This window comes from Lathyrus oleraceus, chromosome 2 (assembly GCF_024323335.1).
Source record: "Lathyrus oleraceus cultivar Zhongwan6 chromosome 2, CAAS_Psat_ZW6_1.0, whole genome shotgun sequence".
Classification (NCBI taxonomy): Eukaryota; Viridiplantae; Streptophyta; class Magnoliopsida; order Fabales; family Fabaceae; genus Lathyrus; species Lathyrus oleraceus.
Window position 1 is genome coordinate 149951791 of NC_066580.1, and position 5903 is coordinate 149957693.

Here is a 5903-nt window from a genome sequence, read left to right on the forward strand (position 1 = left end):
TATTGGCTTATATGTTTGGTTGATGAATCATTGCAGTGTTGTAGTATCGTGGTGTGGTGATGTTATCGTTATGTCGGTGATGTTATGATAATGATGTTAAGATGTTGATGAGTTGCTACTATTTGTTGATGTTATTGGTGAGGTAACATGAATTGATTGTTTCATGATGAATGATGTGATGTATAAATAGTGAGATGTGTATGGGGATCCTTTTGGTGAACCTTGTGGTGATAATGTGTGTTGTTGAGAGTCATGCATCATGGTGTACGAGCTTTGGTTCAGTTTTGGTCTTATTTGGTCCGGTGGTATGGATCAGGAGCGAGTAGCCGGTTTCCGATGGAAATTGGTGAAGCTTTACCTATGGTGATGGTAACGAGTTTTGGTGAGTCTCAATCCTATGGTGATGGATCGAGTGCGAGTAACTAATTACTATTATGGGGGATCAGTGAAGACCTATGGTGATGGTAGCAATTTGGTGTGCTCCGGTTCCAAAAGGGAATCTGATCCTATGGTGGGGATCAGGGAGCGAAATGAACCTGAGTGTTCATATTTGGTACCATATGCATGTCGAGTCGGTGTTTAGTATATTGCATAAGTGTTGATTATTATTGATATGTCGTTGATAATTGAGATGTTGTCGTGTATGATGTTGATGATGATTTGGGTGTGAGAATGTAATATGTTATTGTGCATTATTGTGTAGATGTTGTACTATATTCTTCATTCTATACTATTTATTATTGAAATGAACTATCACCCCTTCTGTTTGAATGTTGGTAGATCTTGCGGAAGTAAGTGGAAGCTAGCTCCTGGAGTTACTTCTTCGTTTATCATTTAATTAGGAGTGTCTTGCTCTGATTATGTAACATCGGATTGGAAACGCTTGTTTAGCTTCTTATGACATGTTTATGTTGAAGTATTATAACTGATGTGGTTGTTGAGATGATTTATACAACTCTTTTTGTTTTGTTATGAAAGTTAAAATTATTATATTTTAATTAATTTGATAATGATTTCACTGTGATGATACTTTAAAATAGAAGTGAGCATGCGATGACAGGTTTAATGTGAATTGATGTAACCTGTTTATGGAGCAAGATTTGTTTTTGATGTGTGTGACACCCCTGTGGTTGTGATTTTAATTGAATTATGTGATAATTGTATGTGGGGTTTAGAAGGGTATTACAGAGTCTGCCCATTTAGCTCGTCATTTATTGTGGGCAAAACCCCGATCGCCCATTTTTTGACATGCTTTGGAGGGCACATGCTTAAGTAGGGTGGGCATGGATTTTTCTACTTTAAGGCTTTATTGGTGGTCGGTCCCGCCCTTATCTATCTTCGGTTTCCTTGAGCCAAGGTTTTGGTACATCCAATCTACTTTTAGTGGTCGTCCTTTTTCCACCCTTAGCATTGATGCATTCTTATATAATGTGTTCTCTATAAGTATTTTGAATGTTTAATCTTGATACCTTGAGGGGAGTAATCCACTTCCTCTACTTTTTTGGTCGAGATGGTTATATTTATTTCTCACTCCTTTGTTCCTTTGCTATGTGTTGCTCCTTGGATCTTTATTTTATCTATTGCATGTCTCAAAGCTTTCGGTACCTTCTTCTTATGAACATATTATCTTCATATTGTATATAGTTTTCTACCATTACTAGTTGATTGCTAAAGGTTTCCAGGGCATTGATCCTGATACTTTATTTGAAATCAGATATAGAATAAAGTCCAAGATTTAGTATATATTTCTTCATCTCATCATCAACGCTTTTAACCAAAATGGCCTCTTGGTTAAGCTTTTGATGTGTGACCACAAGGGTTCATCTTTTTCTTCCTTATTAAGACTAAGCTCTCTGCCAATTTTGGTTGTGTTTCTGATGCTTGAGTTGTGAAATGTAACATCCCTATATTTTTATATACAATACATGTATTCTATTGACAGATTTTATCATTTATTCAATAATTTGCTTCATGTATGAAGTGATATTTAATTAATTAGATGTGTCATTATGTTATAATTATTTATTTTACAAATAATTATATTAATAAATTAGTAATATTGCAATTAATCTTAATTAATTGTGTACTCACTATGTTATGATATATATATATATAACTCATACGGATTCCCCTTTATTTCTTATATATATATATATATATATATATATATATATATATATATATATATATATATATATAATATATATATATATATATATATATATATATATATATATATATATATATATATATATATATATATATATATATATATATATATATAATTGAATGATTAACATTACGTGTCAATATTATATTTTTGATATTTTAACAATTTTATAAATATGTTAGTATTTTAATATGAGTATTTTAATTTAAAAAATAATTTAATTATAATCAATAATATAAATAAATAAAAGTGTATAATTTAATTGGATTAAATATTAGAAATAAAGGGGAATCCGTATGAGTTAGTAAATAAATGATCAAATCCATAAATAAATTAACTTACAAACAAAATAAAATAATGAAAAAATAAACCTATTTGTCATGGTGGTGCTACATTTGTGAAAACTTGATAAAACACCTCCTTTAGTTCTTTCATTAACGGCACGGAAAAAAAGTCAATTATGTTTCGATGTCAAATCAGTTGTACACCAAATTTTGTTTGTTTTGTGCCAAATTTAAGTGTGTTATTTCTATTAATTAATTATTTAAAATTTATATTCATCTTATTTTTCATTCATTCTTTTAACTCGTTTAAAATATCATTTTTTCGATTCGATTAACACATTGTTTTGTTGTTATCTTCATCATCGTAACTCTGATTTACACAAAACCAAAGTCAAAACGACTAGGTGAACATAACTAATATTTACGTCAAGTTTAGATTCTATTTTTGGATAATTTTTTATTATCTAATTTCAAAATTGTCATTTTTTAGTATATTTTAATATTCTATTTTTAATTTATTCATAAATTATTGGAAACGAAACAATTGGAGGACAACGAGTCAAGGGAGCGAAAATTTTACATGTGAACGTGAATCAATATGTGAAAACATGAGAAATATAAGATATTGCTCGTGGTGATCTTTAAATGCGTTCGGGAAGGAAAACATCTAAGGTATATCACTTTCTCATACGTATAATTGAATCGGTATGATGTGGTGTTTTTCAAATTTTAGTTTGGTTTGGTTCGTTTTGCGATTTTCTATTGGGTCGGTTCGGTTTTGAATATCCCTAAGTATGAGTTAGTAAATAAATGACCAAGTTCATGAATCAATTAACTTATAAATAAATAAAATAAAATAAAGAAAAAACTAAACATATTTGTCATTGTGGTGCTACATTAGTGAAAACGTGATACATCATCTCCTTCGATTCTTTCGTTAACAATGGTGTGGAGAAAAGGTTAATTTTGCTTCCATGTTAAATCAGTTGTACACAAAAGTTTCTTTATTTTGTCCCAAATTTTAGTATGTTATTTCTATTAGCTAATTATTTAAATATTTATATTTATCTTATTTTTCATCTATTCTTTTAACTCGTCTAAAAAATTGTTTTCTTAGTTCGATTAACACCTTTGTTTTGTTGTTATCTTCTTCATCTTCATCGTAACTCTGAATTGAGTGAAACCAACAACAAAACGACTAGGTGATCATAATCGATATTTTTGTCAAGTTTAGATTCTATTTTGGGCTAATTTTATATTACCTAATTTTGAAATTGACATTTTTTAACTGTATTTTAATATTCTGTTTTTAATTTATTCATAAATTATGATAAACGAAACAATTGGAGGTCGACGAATGAAGGGAGCAAAAATTATGCGAGTGGACACGAATTAATATGCGAAAGCATGAAAAAGATATCATTTTGCTCATGGTGATCTTTAAATACAATTGGGAAGGAAAATGTGTAAGGTAAAAGCACTCTCTCATACCGATTATAACGAGACTAATAGTTAGGTTTAATAGAATAAAAGAATATAATACATAGTTGTTCTAAAGAGAAAAGAGAATTAAAGTATAGTCTTATTCGATAAATTTCAACATTTGTTAAAATTATGAATATTGGTTTTATATACTCAAACTTTTGGTACGATGATGTGATGTGGATGAAAGTGTGTTATTTGTGATTTTAATTATTATGTATGGTCGCGATGTGGATCAAATTAATTGTTCTAGTTAAAATTTTATTAAAAGGATTGAAATCAATCACGTTTGGAGATGGATGATTTTGTAAAATAAATTTTAAAATCATGTACTTTAATGGGAGTTTGTGGGAGGTATATAAGTGCATTTCATGGCATATGCACCTTTTGCCTATGTGGCGACTTTCCTGTGTGGTGGATTGCTTGTTTGGATGATATTTTCTCATTGGTATGAGTGAATTTTACGTGGAAGTTGTTGTGTGGTAAATTTATATTTGGATCATTTCGATGTAGAAGCATGCATATTAACACGTAAAGATATTTGTAAAAAACAATGATTTTTGTAGATCATATTTTTCTTGAGCATTTATGTTTTATAATATTGTATTATATATTTTATTTGATTTGATATGGATGATGGAAGATTGACCCCTCATAAACCAACATTTTAGGTACAATGAATTTGAAATTATTAAGTGAACTTGATGTGGCGTCATGTGTGATCGGGGAAATAAAAATAGAATTTTATTCGATTTGTAATTTAAAGTAACATAAAATATTTAAATTTGGTCATTTATTTAAGTTTGATGCGTATTAGAAATATGGAGTGGTTTTTACTCCGCTAGAAAATGACATTAGTAAGTTTTAGTTGGAATGAATATTATAAATTTTAGAGCTTCCAATTTAAAATAAAAAAATAGTCTAACATTTTCAAAAGTAAATATACATTTTAAAGTAATGTCTTGGATTGAAAATATGGAGCGTTACATGAATTACATGTGCAGTTCTCCGCACGTGTCGATTGATTCATTTCTCAAACCCCAAAACCATGACATGGCGCTAACCTTCAAGGTAAGAATGAATAACTTACACTTCTCTAGGCCTTTTTCCCCTCTAAAGGTCAAGGTGACATCTCTGAGTTCCACATGTTTATATGGATATATTATTCCGTCATATGTCCTTATCCCCGTATATTTTTGGAACTCTTTGCGATGTGTTATTCGTCTATCCTTCTACATAAGGAGTTTCTAAAAGGAGAATGTATGTCTCCCTCAGAATCTTCGGGGTATCGAAGAGTGTGTTCACTGACTCCTATAATTGTATGGTCAGTGATGGCGAGATGATTCAGCCTGATCTTCATCGTGTATGTTAATATTTTTCCATCAACTCGAATCGGGTCTATCACCAGTCTTCAAGGTTCTAAAGGTGTTTTATGGCTTGGATTGGTCGACTTGATTCTCTATAGTCGTTCTTCTACATTTCTAAGGTCGTTGATTTCCTCTGGTAGATGTTTTTGAGATGAAGGGAGAGGATGGGAACATCACAATAGCATGTGGTGATTAGAGTGAAGCTTAATCCGAAGAGGATGTTGTGAGCACTTTGTCAAGGTCGTGGTTGACTCGGATGATCTCTCTAACCATAAATCGATAGGGACATATAGGTGTCGGTGCAATTTTTTTCCCTCAATTTACCATTTTAATGTTGATTGATGTGGTGGAAACATTGATAAAGGATTCTCATATATGGGATCAATGATCTTAAAGAGACAAAAAATACTCATAAGCGAGAGGGTAAGACTAAATTTAATGGTGAAGAAAAATTATATCTCAAGGTTCTAGTCCAACATCCGGAACATGACTTCTTTTTTTCATTTTTGGTTATCAGAGATAAGTTAGTTTGATAAAAATAAGGTATCATTATATCTTTATATTTGAATTCCTCTAACCACTCTCATCATTATTTTTAAT